A 20657-nucleotide genomic window follows, 5' to 3' on the forward strand; every position below is an offset into this window, starting at 1 on the left:
ATGTTCTTTTGTAGTCCTTGTCATGTCTGAACTAGAAAAATCCTTTATAGCCTTTTAAGTTATTATTTACATAATGCCAGTGTAGGCAGGGATCAGATGGTGAGGGAATGGGGGGAAAGGCAGTGGTAGTGTTCCAAATTTCATCCACAAAATAGGCTCTGCCCACAAGCCTCACCAAAATGAGATATCACTCACATAGAATTGTGTAGGTGTTCAAAATATGATAATATGTGCCACTTGGCTCTGAGAACGTGGATGCCCATGTGGTGCTTCAGTAGGCGCATGGGCTCTGCTAGGTTCCTTGGACTTGGCTCCTCCTGATTGGGTTGTGGAAGTGAGGGGGGAAGCAGTGGTATCTCCCAAATGCCACCTGCTTACAAATGCAAAAGGAGTTTGTCTTGCTCACAGTAAATTTACACACATCCACCCTCTCCTTTCTTACATGAGGAAAAAAAGAATTAACAAATGTGACATTTAAAACACCATCACTGGACATCTGAGATGAATGGGGCTGGTCACACCTCTCAGAGCTATTGTTCCAGGCTCTCTGCAGACTCAGCTCTGTATAAATTATGTTTGGGGCTTGTCTACACGGTGAGTTAGTCCCCTAAAGGAATTGCCAAACTGCAATTGTGACATGGGTGCAAACTGTCGGACACATTCTGGACGATTGCCCAATTTACGCTCATCCTGTGAGTGTCGCAGACGCTCACATGGCTACCCCTTCTGCTCTGGATTGGCTAAGAGATCTTAAAAAACAACTGTAGTCATGCCATTGCTTTCACTGTTCCATTATCACCATACAAAAGAAGAAGAGGAGTGTAAATTCTAGTGCACACTAGTGTGTCCCGCACTAACTGGCCTGTTTAGAGCCTGCTGGCATGCACTAAAAGTTCCCTCATGCTCATTAATGTAGTCTTGTTTCAAACAGGACTATATTAACATACACCAGGAACTTTTAGTGTGCACTGGCAGGATCCTTGCAGCCCAGTTAGTGAGGGACACATTAGAATTTACACCCCAACTGGTACACACTGAGGCACCATGTAGACTAGCCCTTGTTTGCATTTCTAAAGTTTGCATTGCTACGAGAACAGCCAGTTTTTTAGGAGCTTGGGCTTTTTGTTTATTTGTCTGTTTGTTTTCCAGATGAAAGCTGAGATTCTGGAGAAACAAGATAATAGCTTAACAGAAGTGCTGGTATGGCATATGGTCATGCAACGGTTTCTAAGCCCTGATTATGTGCATATAAGAAGAAGATGTCCCTGTCCCAAGGAGCTTAAAACCTAAAAGCACAATAATATACATCAACCAAGATGCAAACTGACACTCTAGATTTTAACACATTTAGCAATAAGGGGAAACAGGTCCTGGGAAGCAACTGGTGTTTTAAAATCCTACCTGTGCTGCCAAAAGTGCAAAATGCACAGTGATCGATATTTAAGGCTTACTACAAGAAAAACTGAAATGATCGTGCATAGTTCCATATTTTTACACAGTCCATGCATGACCCTTACTCTTTTATGGTACTGCACGGTACGCTCATAGTCGTTTGTCAAGGGAGAAGATGGAGTACTACCTTTACTGGCTACATTATGAATTGTATTAGAATGCTGACGGGACTGCAGTTCATGCACTTGGCATTATAGGCTGTTATCTTTCAATGGAGCCAAAGGGAGGCAGAGAACTAAATCCCAGCGAGCCCCACTAGTATGGGAGCACCTAACTCCCTTAGCCTTCTTTGAAAAATACAGCCATAATTTATTCTTAGAATTCAGATTCCAAGGCCAGAAGGGACCACTGTGATCATCTAGTCCTACCCCCGGTATTACACAGGCCACAGCACTTCCCCAAAACGATTCTTTTAGGAAAAAAATCCAATCTAGATTTTAAAATGGCAAGTGAGGGAGATTCCACTATGACCCCTAGTAAATTGTTCCAAGAGTTAGCTCCTCTCACGATTAAAAATTTAATGCCATATTTCCAGTCTGAAACTGTCTCGCTTGAATTGATGATTGATCCTGGACCAGGATCTAGGGAGAGAGGCAGTCTCTCAGGGAACCAAGTCCCAATCCATTGAAGGCTTTAGAGATTAACATCAATGCTTCAGATCCCACCCAGAGATGTACTGGTACCCAGTGGAGACCCCAGAGTACAGCTCCAATGCGCTCCTAGTGTGAAATGCCATATAATAAGTGGACCACAGCATTCTGTACTAGCTCCACGGTTCTGAGTGTAGCCCCATATACAGCATGTTACAGCAATCTAATCTTGAGGTGACAAAGGCTGAACATTTGTGGAAATTCCAAATGAGAAAGGAAAGACTGCGTTCTTCTTGACAGGCACAGAGGGAAAAGAGTGATCTCGGCAGCAGCCACTAACTAAGCACAGGGGAACAACTCAGGATATAGTAGTACACCTAACCTGCAAACCTTTGTTGCAAATGATAGTCACACTCCCTCGCTCAGAGTCGCTGATATAAATTCCACCAACTTTCTGGCTGCTTTCCTCAACCCACAAACCTGTTCTTAACTAAATTAAATCACAGATAGACAGCTCCCATGTTCATATTGACTGAGGTTAATTCATTCCGCTGTTTCAACAAGGTCCAAGGTGATAGAGGTGTAGAGCTGGAGGTGACCAGCTTACTGAATACGCTATAGTCCATGTCTCCTCACAGTGGCCTCACACACAAGTTAATCAGAAGTGTTGACAACATAGACTCCTGTGGTACTCTGCAGGGAGGAGCTCTTGGGGCAGAAGAAAATTGGCCCAGACCTCCCGACAGTCTGGCCGACAGACAGGACCGCCTTTCCTTCAGAAAGACAAAAAATATGCTCTTGGGAGTGAAGGGAGACAGAAAAGCAGCACCACCAATTACACCAAGGCCAGAAGGACAGCGGAACTGTCAATGGAAACAGAAAAAGAGGGGAAGTAGGAGGAAAGAGGAGTTCCATTTTGGAGAGATTAAATTTGAGATGACAGCTGGACATTCAAATACTGACTGGCAGCTAGACATACGTGACTGGACAGAGCTGGAGTGAAGGGAGGTAGTCACTTCCAGGCAGGGCCGGCTCCAGGCACCAGCGTTTCAAGCAGGTCCTTGGGGTGGCAGTTTGAAAGGGGCAGCTGTTTTTCCGCGGCAGTGGCAGTTCAGCGGCAGCTCCTCTCTTTTGCCGTCCGCAGTGGCAGTTTTTTTCACTGCTTGGGGTGGCAAAAACTGTAGAGCCGGCCCTGCTTCCAGGCACGTTCAATAAAAGTTTCATAGGTAAGCAAATAAGCAAGCAGCAAGGATTTCTGATCCACAAGCAGGTTGGGCATGTACTAGCACATCATTAGCAAATCCTCCATTTTAAAGTTAAGTTGGGCAAACAGACACTTAAAGGAATTATTCTCACACAGCAGAGACCCTTTACATCACGCTAGCAGAATCAAGGGGCTTTGAGGTACATTACGTTTATTACCTGCTTTACAGGCCCTTTATTCTGCAGTGTAAAAGTTATACACCTAGGTTCACAGTCTTACATGATGGGAAATGTAGGTCCTCACTTCAGAGGCAGAAGTGACAGCTTCAAGTGGTGAAGTGCATTGATTGAGATAATGTGTTGCCTTTAAAAAAAGATAAAGCACCCATTGGAACAGAAATACAAGACCTCTTCTCAATAGGCCTGCAATATTTTGCAATATTCTGATCAAGAAAATGATCAGAAACGGGGAGGGAGGGCGGCTGTAAGGAAATTGTCAGATCATTCAATGCAGATCCCAGCAGCTGCTCTCCTTCAGTCCCCCCATCAGAAACCGGAATGGCTCCCGGGCGCAGGGACTATCTGGAGGCTGAGACTCAGATACAGAAGGGGGGCGGGGAGGGAGTGTTGCCAATTAATTTTATTTTTTTTTAGGAGGGGAGGGATAGCTCAGTGGTTTGAGCATTGGCCTGCTAAACCCAGAGTTGTGAGTTCAATCCTTGAGGGGGCCATTTGGGATCTGGGGCAAAAATTGGGGATTGGTCCTGCTTTAAGCAGGGGGTTGGACTAGAAGACCTCCTGAGGTCCCTTCCAACCCTGATATTCTATGATTCTATGATTTACACTGCCTCCACCAATAATGCTAAAGTCTTACTGGAAGGTGCAGGCCATTTCTAAGGTCTGGTCTCCCCTACAGACCTATATAGGCATAACTACGTCGCTCAGGGGGTGAGAAAAATCCACACCCCTGAATGACATAGTTATACCTTCCTACCCCCCCAGGTAGATAGTGCTATGTTGTCAGGAAACTGCGGATATAGCTACCACCTCTCAGAGAGATGGATTAACAACACCGACGGGAGAGCTTTCTCCTGTCGACGGAGAGGGTCTTCATTAACATGCTAGAGCAGTGCAGTTACACCGATGCAGTGTTTTAAGTGTAGACTTGCCCAAAGCAAAAGAGAATTGCATTAGACAATTCAAAAAAAGCCAAGTCTTCCTTGTACATAGAGGGCAGATCCTCAGCTAGTGTCAATCAATGTAACTTCATTGACTTCAATAGAGGTGTGCAGACTTACACCAGTTGGGAATCTTATCTATTCTGCCATCTTTTTTACTAAAGGAACTTAGTATTTGGGGGATTGGAGGCTTTCCTGGGGTGAAAGGCAGCCAAATTCCCTTCAGTTACAATTCAGAACTTCAGATATCAAAGGTAGATGTGAAAAGCTTGGTACAGAAACTTAGTCCTGGCCTACACTGGGACTTTAGGTCGAATTTAGCAACGTTAAATCGATTTAAACCTGCACCCGTCCACACAGTGAAGCCCTTTATTTCGACTTAAAGGGCTCTTAAAATTGATTTCCTTACTCCACCCCTGACAAGTGGATTAGCACTTAAATCGACGTTGCCGGCTCGAATTTGGGGTACTGTGGACACAATTCGATGGTATTGGCCTCCGGGAGCTATCCCAGAGTGCTCCATTCTGACCGCTCTGGACAGCACTCTCAACTCAGATGCACTGGCCAGGTAGACAGGAAAAGAACCGCAAACTTTTGAATCTCATTTCCTGTTTGGCCAGCGTGGCAAGCTGCAGGTGACCATGCAGAGCTCATCAGCACAGGTGACCATGATGGAGTCCCAGAATCGCAAAAGAGCTCCAGCATGGACCGAACGGGAGGTACGGGATCTGATCGCTGTTTGGGGAGAGGAATCCGTGCTATCAGAACTCCGTTCCAGTTTTCGAAATGCCAAAACCTTTGTGAAAATCTCCCAGGGCATGAAGGACAGAGGCCATAACAGGGACCCGAAGCAGTGCCGCGTGAAACTGAAGGAGCTGAGGCAAGCCTACCAGAAAACCAGAGAGGCGAACAGCCGCTCTGGGTCAGAGCCCCAAACATGCCGCTTCTATGATGAGCTGCATGCCATTTTAGGGGCTTCAGCCACCACTACCCCAGCCGCGTTGTTTGACTCCTTCAATGGAGATGGAGGCAATACGGAAGCAGGTTTTGGGGACGAAGAAGATGATGATGATGAGGTTGTAGATAGCTCACAGCAAGCAAGCGGAGAAACCGGTTTTCCCGACAGCCAGGAACTGTTTCTCACCCTAGACCTGGAGCCAGTACCCCCCGAACCCACCCAAGGCTGCCTCCTGGACCCAGCAGGCGGAGAAGGGACCTCTGGTGAGTGTACCTTTTAAAATGCTATACATGGTTTAAAAGCAAGCATGTGAAAGGATTACTTTGCCCTGGCATTTGCGGTTCTCCTAGATGTAGTCCTAAAGCCTTTGCAAAAGGTTTCTGGGGAGGGCAGCCTTATTTCGTCCTTCATGGTAGGACACTTTACCACTCCAGGCCAGTAACACGTACTCGGGAATCACTGTAGAACAAAGCATTGCAGTGTATGTTTGCTGGCATTCAACCAAAATCCGTTCTTTATCTCTCTGTGTTATCCTCAGGAGAGTGAGATATAATTCATGGTCACCTGGTTGAAATAGAGTGCTTTTCTTCAGGGACACTCAGAGGTGCCCGTTCCTGCTGGGCTGTTTGCCTGTGGCTGAACAGAAATGTTCCCCGCTGTTAGCCACAGGGAGGGGGGAAGGTTGAGGGGGTAGTCACGCGGTGGGAGGAGGCAAAATGCGACCTTGTAACGAAAGCACATGTGCTATGTATGTAATGTTAACAGCAAGGTTTACCCTGAAAGAGTGTAGCGACTGTTTTATAAAATGTGTCTTTTTAAATACCGCTGTCCCTTTTTTTTTCTCCACCAGCTGCATGTGTTTCAATGATCACAGGATCTTCTCCTTCCCAGAGGCTAGTGAAGCTTAGAAAGAAAAAAAAACGCACTCGCGATGAAATGTTCTCCGAGCTCATGCTGTCCTCCCACACTGACAGAGCACAGACGAATGCGTGGAGGCAAATAATGTCAGAGTGCAGGAAAGCACAAAATGACCGGGAGGAGAGGTGGAGGGCTGAAGATAGTAAGTGGCGGGCTGAAGACAGGGCTGAAGCTCAAATGTGGCGGCAGCGTGATGAGAGGAGGCAGGATTCAATGCTGAGGCTGCTGCAGGACCAAACCAGAATGCTCCAGTGTATGGTTGAGCTGCAGCAAAGGCAGCTGGAGCACAGACTGCCACTGCTGCCCCTCTGTAACCAACCGCCCTCCTCCCCAAGTTCCATAGCCTCCACACCCAGACGCCCAAGAACGCGGTGGGGGGGCCTCCGGCCAACCAGCCACTCCACCACAGAGGATTGCCCAAAAAAAAGAAGGCTGTCATTCAATAAATTTTAAAGTTGTAAACTTTTAAAGTGCTGTGCTTAAAGTGCTGTGTGGCATTTTCCTTCCCTCCTCCACCACCCCTCCTGGGATACCTTGGTAGTCATCTCCCTATTTGTGTGATGAATGAATAACGAATGCATGACTGTGAAGCAGCAATGACTTTATTGCCTCTGCAAGCGGTGATTAAAGGGAGGAGGGGAGGGTGGTTAGCTTACAGGGAAGTAGAGTGAACCAAGGGGCAGGGGGTTTCATCAAGGAGAAACAAACAGAACTTTCACACCGTAGCCTGGCCAGTCATGAAACTGGTTTTCAAAGCTTCTCTGATGCGTACCGCACCCTCCTGTGCTCTTCTAACCGCCCTGGTGTCTGGCTGCGCGTAACCAGCAGCCAGGCGATTTGCCTCAACCTCTCACCCCGCCATAAACGTCTCCCCCTTACTCTCACAGATATTGTGGAGCACACAGCAAGCAGTAATAACAGTGGGAATATTGGTTTCGCTGAGGTCTAAGCGAGTCAGTAAACTGCGCCAGCGCGCCTTTAAACGTCCAAATGCACATTCTACCACCATTCTGCACTTGCTCAGCCTGTAGTTGAACAGCTCCTGACTACTGTCCAGGCTGCCTGTGTACGGCTTCATAAGCCATGGCATTAAGGGGTAGGCTGGGTCCCCAAGGATACATATAGGCATTTCAACATCCCCCACAGTTATTTTCTGGTCTGGGAATAAAGTCCCTTCCTGCAGCTTTTGAAACAGACCAGAGTTCCTGAAGATGCGAGCATCATGCACCTTTCCCGGCCATCCCACGTTGATGTTGGTGAAACGTCCCTTGTGATCCACCAGAGCTTGCAGCACTATCGAAAAGTACCCCTTGCGGTTTATGTACTCGGCGGCTTGGTGCTCCGGTGCCAAGATAGGGATATGGGTTCCGTCTATAGCCCCACCACAGTTAGGGAATCCCATTGCAGCAAAGCCATCCACTATGGCCTGCACATTTCCCAGGGTCACTACCCTTGATATCAGCAGATCTTTGATTGCGTGAGCTACTTGCATCACAGCAGCCCCCACAGTAGATTTGCCCACTCCAAATTGATTCCCAACTGACCGGTAGCTGTCTGGCGTTGCAAGCTTCCACAGGGCTATCGCCACTCGCTTCTCAACTGTGAGGGCTGCTCTCATCCTGGTATTCATGCGCTTCAGGGCAGGGGAAAGCAAGTCACAAAGTTCCATGAAAGTGCCCTTACGCATGCGAAAGTTTCGCAGCCACTGGGAATCGTCCCAGACCTGCAACACTATGCGGTCCCACCAGTCTGTGCTTGTTTTCCGAGCCCAGAATCGGCATTCCACAGCATGAACCTGCCCCATTAGCACCATGATGCATGCATTGTTAGGGCCTATGCTTTCAGAGAAATCTGTGTCCATGTCCTGATCACTCACGGGACCGCGCTGACGTCGCCTCCTCGCCCGGTATCGCGTTGCCATGTTCTGGTGCTGCATATACTGCTGGATAATGCGTGTGGTGGTTGATGTGCTCCTAATTGCCAAAATGAGCTCAGCGGCCTCCATGCTTGCCTTGGTATGGCGTCCGCACAGAAAAAAGGCGCGGAACGATTGTCTGCCGTTGCTCTGACGGAGGGAGGGGCGACTGACGACACGGCTTACAGGGTTGGCTTCAGGGAGCTAAAATCAACAAAGGGTGTGCCTGTACATCAAGGAGTATTTCAGGCAGGACTGCACGGAGGGTTCCAATAAGAAATGGTGCACCTAAGTTATCGTTGTTATTGGAACAAGGAGGTTAGCCTGGCCTCTGATTGATACATGGCTAGATTTACCTCGCTGCACCTTCTCTGTGAGTGACTGCAGTGTGATCTAGACAGGGGAGGAGGAAAATGAGTACAAAACAAATCTGGTCTATTTCTTGTTCTGACCCACTCCATCTATCTTTTACATCTTTGGCTGGCAGCAGACGGTGCAGAAGGACTGCATGCCATCCACATCTCATGGCTGCTTGGCAGAAGATGGTACAGTACGACTGCTAGCCATCTTCATCTCTTGCCTGCCTGGCATAAGATGGTACAATACGACTGCTAGCAATCCTCATCTCTTGCCTGCCTGGCAGAAGATGGTACAGTACGACTGCTAGCAGTCCGTATCGCCTGCCCGCTCACCATAAGACGGTTCAATAGGACTGCAGGACTAAAGAGAATGACCAGGTCAAGTCACTCCAAATTTAGTCCCTGCGCCCATGTCTGCCCAGGCGCTCCCAGCCGACGTGGCCAGGAGCACCTCGGACACGACAAGGACGACTACCAATCGTATTGCACCGTCTGCTGCCAGAAGGCAATGGGTTGCTGCTACTGTGCAGCAAAGCCGTACCACGTCTGCCAGCACCCAGGAGACATAGGGTGACGGTTACCTGAGCTGGCTCCATGCTTGCCATGGTATGGTGTCTGCACAGGTAACTCATGAAAAAAGGTGCGAAACGATTGTCTGCCCTTGCTTTCACGGAGGGAGGGAGGGAACGGGGGCCTGACGACACGTACCCAGAACCACCCGCGACAATGTTTTAGCCCCATCAGAGTGCTCCATTGTGAGTGCTCTGGACAGCACTCTCAGATGCCCGATTGTTTGCCATTGCTCTGATGCTGGGAGGGGCGCTTACAGGGTTGGCTTCAGGGAGCTAAAATCAACAAAGGGGGTGGCTTTACATCAAGGAGTATTTCAGGCAGGACTTCACGGAGGGTTCCAATAAGAAATGGTGCACCTAAGTTATTGTCCTTATTGGAACAAGAAGGTTAGCCTGGCCTCTGATTGATACATGGCTAGATTTACCTCGCTGCACCTTCTCTGTAAGTGACTGCAGTGTGATCTAGAAGAATGAGTCCCCTAGACAGGGGAGGGGGGGAAGCAAATCTGGTCTATTTCTTGTTTTGATCCACTCCATCTATCTTTTACATCTTTGGCTGGCAGCAGACGGTGCAGAAGGACTGCATGCCATCCACGTCTCATGGCTGCTCGGCAGAAGATGGTACAGTACGACTGCTAGCAGTCCGTATCGCCTGCCCGCTCACCATAAGACGGTTCAATAGGACTGACTGCAGGACTAAAGAGAATGACCTGCTCAAGTCACTCCAAATTTAGTCCCTGCACCCATGTCTGCCCAGGCGCTCCTGATCGACCTCACAGAGGCGACCAGGAGCACCTCAGACATGACGATGACGGCTACCAGTCGTACTGTACCGTCTGCTGCCACAAGGCAAGGGGTTGCTGCTCCTGTGTAGCAATGCCGTACCGCGTCTGCCAGCACCCAGGAGACATAGGGTGACGGTTACCTGAGCGGGCTCCATGCTTGCCGTGGTATGGCGTCTGCACAGGTAACTCAGGAAAAAAGGCGCGAAATGATTGTCTGCCCTTGCTTTCACGGGGGGAGGGAGGGAACGGGGGCCTGACGATATGTACCCAGAACCACCCGCGACAATGTTTTAGCCCCATCAGGCATTGGGATCTCAACCCAGAATTCCAATGGGCAGCGGAGACTGCGGGAACTGTGGGATAGCTACCCACAGTGCAACGCTCCGGAAGTCGACGCTTGCCTCGGTACTGTGGAAGCGCTCCGCCGAGTTAATGCACTTAATGCACTTAGAGCATTTTCTGTGGGGACACACACACTCGAATATATAAAACCGATTTCTAAAAAACCGACTTCTATAAATTCGACCTAATATCGTAGTGTAGACATACCCTTAGATAGATAGATGATATAGGAGGTCCATTTGGAAGAGTTTCCAATTACCTTCCCTACACCAACCTTTATGAAGGAGGGCTTTATACACCATATACCAGGGGTGGCCAACCTGTGGCTCTGGAGCCACATGCGGCTCTTCAGAAATTAATATGTGGTTCCTTGTATAGGGGATGGTGCTACAGGTGCCAACTTTCCAATGTGCCAGGGGGTGCTCACTGCTCAACCCCTGACTCTGCCACAGGCCCTGCCCCCACTCCACCCCTTCCCGCCCCCTCCTCTGAGGCTGCTATGCCCTCACTCCTCCCCCTCCGAGCCTCTTGCATGCCACGAAACAGCTGATAGGGAGATTCAAGGAGGGAGGGGGAGGTGCTGATTGGCGGGGCTGCTGGTGGGAAGGAGGCGCTGGGAGCTGGTGCGGGGGGAGCTTATGGAGGGCTGCTGACGTATTACTGTGGCTCTTTGGCAATGTACATTGGTAAATTCTGGCTCCTTCTCAGGCTGGCCACCCCTGCCATATACTGTCTGACCAATCTACTAGAATTCTTTGAGGGGGTCAACAAGTATGTGGACCAAGGGGATCCAGTGGATAGAGTGTAGATTTTCAGAAAGCCTTTGACAAGGTCTCTCATGCAAAGTAAGCTGTCACGGGATAAGAGGGAAGGTGCTCTCATGGATTGGTAACTGGTTAAAAGATAGGAAACAAAGCGTAGGTATAAATGGTCAGTTTTCAGAATGGAGAGAGGTAAATAGTGGTGTCCCCTAGGAGTCTGTACTGGGACCAGTCCTATTAAACATATTCATAAATGATCTGGAAAAAGGGATAAACAGTGAGGTGGCAAAATTTGCAGAAGATACAAAATTACTAAAGATAGTTAAGACACAGGCAGACTGTGAAGAGCTACAAAAGGATCTCTCAAAATTTGGTGACTGGGCAACAAAATGGCAGATGAAATTTAATGTTGATAAATGCAAAGTAATGCACATTGGAAAGCATAATCTCAACTATACATTTAAAATGATGGGGTCTAAATTAGCTGTTACCACTCAAGAAAGAGTTCTCTGAAAACATCCACTCAATGTGCTGCAGCAGTCAAAAAAGCAAACAGAATGCTGGGAATGATTAAGAAAGGGATAGATAACAGGACAGAAAATATTATGTTGCCTCTATATAAATCCATGGTATGCCCACATCTTAAATACTGTGTGAAGATGTGGTCGCCCCATCTCAAAAAAGTTATATTGGAATTGGAAAAGGTTCAGTAAGGGCAACATAACTGATTAGGGGTATGGAACGGCTTCTGTATGAGGAGAGATTAATAAGACTGGGACTTTTCAGCTTGAAGAACAGACAGCTAAGGGGAGAGATGATTGAGGTCTATAAAATCATGACTGGTGTAGAGAAAGTAAATAAGGAAGTGTTGTTTGCTACTTCTCATAACACAAGAACTAGGGGTCACCAAATAAAATTAATAGGCAGCAGGTTTAAAACAAATTAAAGGAAGTATTTCTTCACACGGCGCACAGTCAACCTGTGGAACTCCTTGCCAGAGGATGTTGCGAAGGCCAAGACCATAACAGGGTTCAAAAAAGAACTAGATAAATTCATGGAGGATAGGTCCATTAAAGGCTATTAGCCAGGCTGGGCAGGGATGGTGTCCCAAGCCTCTGTTTGACAGAAGCTGGGAATGAGTGACAGGGGATGGATCACTTGATGATTACTTGTTCTGTTCATTCCCTCTGAGGCACCTGGCACTGGCCACTGTCGGAAGACAGGATACTGGGCTAGATGGACCTTTGGTCTGACCCAATAAGGCTATTCTTATGTTCTGTAACACACACTTTGGTGTGTGCTACAAATAACTTATTTTAAAGATATAGGAGGTGATTCTGCCCCCACTCCAGCTCCTACTGCAGTGTATAGGGGTTAAACAGGAGGCACCAGTGACAGGAGCAGCAAAGGACTGATACAAATGGCTCTATGTGGCTCTTACTTCCTAAGTCTCAATGCAGGAGATATGCTGGGGTTGCAGCTGGAAGCAAGTGTCTCCATAGTGCTGAATGCTATAGAGATTCTGTGCTGCTGTTCAGTCCATCACCACCAGGTAGCTCTAACTTGGGGGAGGGGGGACGAGTTGGGGGGGGTGGGGGGAGAAGGGCGGCTGTTTCAGCCCTGGCTTCAGCCCAGAATCTGGAGGGCACAAGGATGGCCTATAGCCCCTGGATGCATCTACCGTGTTGTTTCAGATTTCTAATGTGAGATGAAGTCTGATTCTACCATCTAATAAATGTGAAATATTTTTTGATTCCTGGCTTATGTGGTTTATTTTTATTAGTTTATATTTAATAAAAATGGTTCTCAGTTTTAAGGTAGGCCTTTTGGCAGGAGGCAGTGAGTGGGTGCTATTCCAGCAGTGGGAAGGATACATTTTTCTTATAGGGCTTTATGGGTTGAAAAGAGGGTGGTAATTATCATAAGACCTGTAAAATTACAATGGGTAAATGATCCACCTACTGTAGTTTGTTGTCCCATCTCTGATAGCAGCCAGTAGCTGGTGTATCAGAGAAAGATTGACTGTAATTATTAATTATTTGTATAACCCTAGCGCCAAGGAGACCTAGTCATGGACCAGAACCTCATTGTAATAGATGCTGTTCAATGAACAACAAACAGTCCCACCCCCGAGGCTTACTATCCAGCTTCTCATGATGCATCTAATTGCTCCATCTTACTAAAATTGGAGACATTTCTTTCTGGCCCCAGCTGTTAAGCAGCCTCTGCCTTGAAACATAGTGATATGGACTTAAATGACAAGGATCTCAGTTACTGTAGCTGCAGGTGCTATTCTTATTCATAGACGTGTTTAATCCTTTTATTATAAAAATAAATTAAAAAAACTTACTGAACTGTTTACCTCAATAATATCCTACAGCAGCTTGTTTTCCAGTACTTGAACTATTTCAGTCCCTCCAATTCTTTAATAAGGATCTAAAGAAGAAAAATAAAGGAAAGTAGTTGAAGGGGAACAGAATGAGAATGTCTTGAAACATATTGGTATAAAACTGGCAGCAAGATCAACAGAAATAAATGGGCAAGGGAAAACTGTAAAATAAACAACAACAAAACCTGAAATCACTGTAGCAAAGCACAGAAAATAATTAGAGGAGATGCAGACACATCAGAAAGTAGGAGAGCAAGGTTTATCCTATTAGAAAGGAATATTTTTGTTATATTAATTTGGCAAGGTTGCTCCTGAAGGTATTAAAAACAGCTTTTCTTGTAGATGAATTAGACTCTGAACAGCATGGAGTGTGTAACCTCCCAGTCAAAGCTGCAACCTGCAAAACTAACATCCCTGTAGTTTTCTGAGGTAACAAGAATAGTCATACAAATTAGTTATAAGACTACTCCAATCCTTGCTCAGATATGTTCTAGATGAGCAGTCAAATCAGCTGCCTTGAAAATGAACATTTTTAAAAAAGTGTTCTTGAATATAAATGAAATTATTAAAATATGTAGATTATTTCATTCTACCTCTATGAAGTGAAAAACCATGTTTTTTTTAAACTAGATATCTTTCTTTCCTGTCAGCCTACAGCAGTTCCTCATGCCACAGTCATAGCAATGATACCTAGTGCTGAAGAATGTTGCAATATCTGACACCAAGTTGATATGATTTTTTATTTAGATATTAAGAAGAGAAATATTTTAACACAGTGAAGCAAACTGATCGTTATTTTTCAGAAGAAAACCCAGTTGTATTTAGTTCAAACCAACTAATAACTTTCCTCTGAGTCTGCTAGAAGACAACTATTTCTTCTCCTCTTTCAGATACAGGAGCATTCACTTTAAATCCCAGATAAACTAAAAAATGCCAATCTCTCAGATATACTAAAATGGACACTCAAAGTATTTTTAATACTTTATATTTTTGGCTCGCCACTTATAACACTCCCTAGGAAGTTTGGAAATGGACATCTCTTTCTTTACAGAAATGCCTTTCCCATAGGGCATCTCACTAATTTGTTGTTGTTGGTTAAGGGCTGGATCATGATAACCTTGTGAGATTTAAAAAAAAAAAAAAAAAAAACTGAAGCATTTGGGAAGAACAAAGTTAAATGTAGTTTATAAATTTGGACCTTCACTTTGCAACTAATAGCACAGGGCAGAGCTCCACTGAAGAAGTAGGTCTTTGCATAGGCTCATAGCATTTCCACACTGTCATTTGCAGGATCAGGGCCTCTGTGCCTATCAACCACATAACAGCCCCCCTTAACTTAGGCCCACAGGAGAGTTAGGGTTGCTTTTTTTAAACCTACCATATATACTCGTTCATAAGCCGAATTTTTTTCATAAAAAAGTGAAGCACTAAAGAAAGGGAGTTGGCTTATCAACGGGTCCACACCAAAATTTGACAATTTTAAGCTCTATTGAATTACTGAATTTAATACATTCTCGTTTTGTTTACCTGGAGTGTTCTCAGGCACGGAGCCCGGTTCCCAGCCAATGGGAGCTGCGGAAAGTGGCGGTCAGCATGTCCCTCGGCCCACACTGCTTCCCGCAGCTCTCATTGGCTGGGAGTGGCAAACCGCTGCCACTGGGAGCTGAGGGGTTCCGTGCCTGTGAATGCTCCAGGTAAACAAAACGTCCCAGCCTGCTAGAAGCTTACCGTGACGGGCCGGGAGCCAAAGTCTGCCAACCCCTGAAATATAGGGTCGGCTTATGAAAGGGTCATACAGTTTTTGCCATTTTTACCTATCCATCTTGGGGGGTCAGCTTATAAACGAATGGGCTAATGAACGAGTATATACGGTATTTTCTTGTAAATTTGTATGGAATAAATCAATACAAAGCAAGCCTTGGCAAACCTTCTTAGTTTTGCCTGATTAATCCATTTATTACCTAGCTCATAAATTAGGTCCATGCTTGCTAGAAATGCAGTGAGCCTAGGCAGATTTGGGTTACAGTTGAGCAAATAGAGGACATTTTCGGGGAATTACTGATTTGGGGTTTGAAAATAAGTTTGGACCTCTTTGTGGTCACTTTCCATGAACATTCACGGTCTTGAGGCTTACTGTAATGAACACGCACAGATCACAAATTTTAGGCAATTTTAATGTAAGCAAATTTTAAAAAGACAAGCAAATTTTCATATTACGTATTTGACTGTAATATCTTCCATTTTGCACAAGGTTTATTAGTTAAGCCATCGAATCCTGAAACAAACAATATTGTGTGATTTATGTAACCAACCCACAAAGTGCACATATTCACAATGATCTGATGAAGAATTATTTGCTGAAGAAATTTACACATAACTTTGAATCAGGAGATAGCAGAATGGCATGATCATCTAGCCATTGATAATAGAAAGACAAGAAAAAATGTTGACTGGATTTTTCGCTCAGCCCTTCTTTGGGGTTCATAATCCTGGATTTGGATTTTGTGACAAAAATTTCTAGCATTGCAGCCATTAGTACAGAAGTTTACTGCAAACGAGTGCCTAAAACTCAATGTATCAGAGAAGGAGATGGTGTGAAGCATTAGCACCGGGAAATTAGTGGGGTTAATGTTAATTGAACGTATTCTTAAAAATGTAGCGCTCAATTTGAGCCTTACAGTGACATTTTTCAATTTTCAAACATAGCTGCCTTCAGAGAATATCCATATAGGCACTTAAGCATGCAAAATAACTGTCATTGCAATTTGAGTATTCAAATATGAGGTTTGGATGCCATTATTAATTTTAAAAAGTCATACTACTTTTGCACATCTTTAGGTCCATAGAGGCATTAAAAAGCACTTAAAACAATTAATGAATTAAACCATGCGAAACTCCTAAGAAGTAGGAGAATATTCTTTGAATTGTACAGATGAGGAAATTGAGGCATAGAGTGGTTAAGTGTCACATGCAGTGTAGCTGTAGCTGTGTCAGTCCCAGGATATTAGAGAGACAAGGTGCCCTGTCTGGCTTGAAAGCTTGTCTCTCGCACCAGCAGAAGTTGGTCCAATTAAAGATATTACCTCACCCAACTTGTCTCTCAAATGATGTAACGCAGTCAGGAATAGAATCCAGAACCCCTGACTCCCACTTCTGTGCTTTAACCAGCACACTAATATTTGAAAATTAGACTCCCATGGGACTTTTGTTTAGGCTCTATAGTATAAAGGTTAGTAGAGAATGTATCCACTAAATACCATTTAAGTGGCAGTTAGAAATAAAATAGAGTATAAACAGTCCACAGTATTGTGCAAATCTCGTTTTCAAAAAACTGAAAGCTGGGAAGCTGTGCTCTTAGAGAACCAAGGTGCTGTAGCGTTAAAGAAACTCTTCTAATCAAGTTAAACAAAGGCAAAGAAGAACTCCCAATTCCAGGATAACTTAGTCCCAGAGCTTTAACTATGCTAAGCATTGCCTTCCCACCCCCATCTCTGATCTAGGCAAGACTGCAAGACAAAAATATCGCTCCAGAGAGCAAGTTTATAGACCTGCCACACTAATCTTATCTTTTTGCCATAATACAGTCACATTCAAAATATATTTCAACCCAGCCAGCCAAGAACCTGACTATAAAACTTTAAAAAAAATTAATTAAGGAATTATTTGTGGAAAAGAAAAGAAAAGAAAAATACCAGAGTCTTTGCTCCTCTGCACAAAGACCCTCCTTTTAAAGAGATATTTCCCCATCTCTCTCTACAAAAACAATACACACATTTTTTCACACCAGGAGTTAAGAGGTATATTATTTATTGTAGTCATGAGTTCCTTTCTCAGTATCCTGGATATGAGCTCATGCCATATCAACAACCAACAATAGCTATTGTTGTTGAAGCTTGAAGGAAGTTTCTGTACCCTGTTTCCTGAACACAATATGTACACGAAGAAGAGGTGTTTCATGTTATTTCAGGTATGTTGGGTCCCTTCATGTTAGCTCGTTAGCAGTTATTTTCTCAGAGTCAGGAGGGTAAAAAAACATATATTTATCAAGAGCTACTGCATTTCTCATGCATGAAACAAGACACTCACATCTACACAAGCTATATATAGTGCACTCAGAAAGAAAAGCCAAAACGAAGCCGAAAGAAATCAGAACAATGTGTTTGATTTGGAAAGCACACTTTCCAGCCATTTGTTAAAGCTCTATTATTATTATTAATTTGGCTGCCCTGATAATTTATACAAAGGGCTAAGCAATTATTTCTATGGTCCACTTAGTTAAAAAAGGCTGAGAATCAGGACTCTGAACAGACCACCAAAGGCTATGCTCAATGCTAGTCAGGGCTTGTTTACATGGTGGGTAATGTGCACTACAGGGGTGTGATTTCTAAAGCATACTCATATGTTGCACATTAATTGGTCCATGTAGACCCTACTGGTGCATGCTCAATGTTCCCTAGTGCGCTGTAACGTAGTGCTGTTTGAAACACAGACCAATTAATGAGCAGCATGTTAGTCCTCTTTAGAAATCACACCCCTGTAGTGTGCATTTTGCCATCGTGTAGACAAGCCAACACAGTGCTGTATTCTACACTGATAAGCAGTAGGTTCTAACTAGCTGAAAGGTATTGCTGCAGCAACCATCCATTCGAGCCCTAAGTTTTCAAATTTGGGCACCCTATTCTGCATTTGAACATTCAACATATACCATTTTGGAGCGTACTGTGTGAACTTTTAAAGATTCATAGATAAATACCCAAACTTTTGGATGCACATAAAATGCATGAGCCCCGCAAATCCTTACTGTGAGGCTCTGTAATATATCGTCCCCACCCAATAGGATACATCTGCCTATTACTGGTACATTATTGTCTTCCTGGCAAGAATTAGTGGTCTGCTACCTGCCCTCATGTATGTCTCGTTCCTCTTCAGGGGAATTTGCCAGGTGATCCCATCTTCCCGTTCCGTAATCAGACTGTCCTCTTTCAGCTGAGTTCAAGGAGTTTCCTGAAATGGGAGTTATCGTCTATCAGTTCTAGATGTTCTGCAGGCCACAAACCAGACCACAAGAGAATGAAGGAAATGCCCTCATACCTTTGCAACACAGGACTCAATTGTGGAATTGTGTAAACTCAGTAAAGTTCATTTTACTGCTTCCTTGTGCATTTGCCGTTAAAATGACAGTTTTTGGCTCATTTAAAATGAAACAAATGGTGTTTCAAAAATAGGAGAACCTGAACAAAACATCTAGACCCAAATCCCCTATAATGGACCTTATCAAAACCCTGGCTCCAAACACTCCTGAATGGACAGGCTGGGCATGAGTATTAAAATCTGGACCCCAAACTCAAAATTTCACAAGTTTTAGCATGTTCTGATCAGCCTGTTCTAGACATAGGTTTGAGCAGTGAATTCTTAGCCACAACCAGTCATATTGCCAGTGTGAGGATCAGAGATTGCTTCGAGCCTTTTTGCGACTACTCTGAAGCCTACTTGTTTGTTTTTTGTCAGTCTCACTGCAATTGCAATTTCCCCACAACCACCTGTCTCTTGACCCAGTTAAATCTGCAATCACATGGCTCACCAGCATCTGACCTCAGTTTGAGTTACAAGAGACAAGGGGACACTTCTGTACACGTATACAGGCAGATGGAAGCCCTGTAAGCACCAACTTGATTTGACCAAACTTGTCTATTGCTTAGCCTGAAGAGATAAGACTTCTATGCAACTCTGAATGCCTAATATAGTTCCATCTGAAATGAAGGTCCAGACGAATACACAACTTCATTTCCTCCCCTAAAATGCCATGTCCATTGCAGCACAGTCACCCCTAATTCTTTTGTTCAAACATAGGAGTGCAACATGTGCAGCTCTCATACAACCAGCTATGCTCTTGTACGCATAGGATGTTATCAGCCACACCCTTTGCTCAGCCCGTGATGCCAGTCTCAATCTTCCCACAAGCACCTTTGGTGCTTTCTTTCATATGGCGCTTGGTAGGTCAGACACCCGCCCTGATAATAACCATTTTGCTGTCCTCCTCAAGCCTCCCTTCTTCCATAATGCCTATGGAAGAGAGCTGGGCAGGAAACTGTTTTTCTGTCCTTTGAAAATTTTTGAGATTTCAAAAAATTTGCCACCCTGCATGATGAGATCTTTCAAAATCTCATGATAAACCAGAAAGATATCTCTCCCCCTTGAAGCCTAGTGGTTAGGGCATTCAGGGGGATGTGGGAAACCCAGGCTCAAGTTCCTACTTTGCTTGATTCATATTTAAACCTTGGTCTCCCACAACCTGGATGAGGGCTGTACCCACTGGGCTATTCTGGGGGGATGGAAGGCTCCTTCTCTTTCCGCCGCCACCGAAATTCCATCCTGCCCTTGAGGCACCTTCTGAAAGTTTGGTCAAACCCAACCCTTTCCCATAGAAAGTTTCAGATTTGAGAAATCCACACTTTCTGACAGAAAGACATTTTGTCAAGAAGTTCTCTGATCAGCTCTGCTATAGAACACTGCCAGCTTATAATCACTAGTTAACCAGTGAGCTGGGACCACTAATGTCCATCTTCTTACATTTTCCAATTTCAATAATACATTAAACCAACAAATTGTTTACGCAGCTAAATGAAAACACATGCTCATATTACTGTTACACCCTTTTCTACCTGCCCACTCCTTGGCTTCACCAATCTGTTACATATTGTCTTAAACCACAGGTATCAATTGAAGCTATGATTGCAGCTCAGGTAGGCATAACCATGCTAGTTTTAGTCAAGCTGGCATAGATCCCAGCGCAAGCTAGTCATGCAAGTACATATCCAGGATCCTGGGCAGGCTTATAGAGCTGTGCTAAAACCCATGCCATTGGGTATTCACTGCTATTTTGTCTACCCAAGCCACAATCAAATCTTTGGAGCCAGAACTGTCTTACTAGTTGTCTGTACAATGTCTAGCACAATAGGACCCCAAATCCTCATTGGTTGCGGGGGAGCCTGGTCTACCCTACAAAGTTGTTCCAGAATAACTATGTCGGCTAGGAGTGCAGAGAAAAAATACAACAGCCCCTAGATGACATAGCTATTCCCACAAAACCCTCAGTGTAGATGTAAGAGTGCTTCTGTTGGCATAACTAATGTCATTTGGGGGAGGTGGTATTTCTATGCCACCAGAACTCCTCCTTCTATTGGCACACACTGTGTCTACACCAGGGGGCCATGCTGATATAGGCTCTGTATTGT

The sequence above is a fragment of the Lepidochelys kempii genome, chromosome 1, assembly GCF_965140285.1.
Source record: "Lepidochelys kempii isolate rLepKem1 chromosome 1, rLepKem1.hap1, whole genome shotgun sequence".
NCBI lineage: Eukaryota > Metazoa > Chordata > Testudines > Cheloniidae > Lepidochelys > Lepidochelys kempii.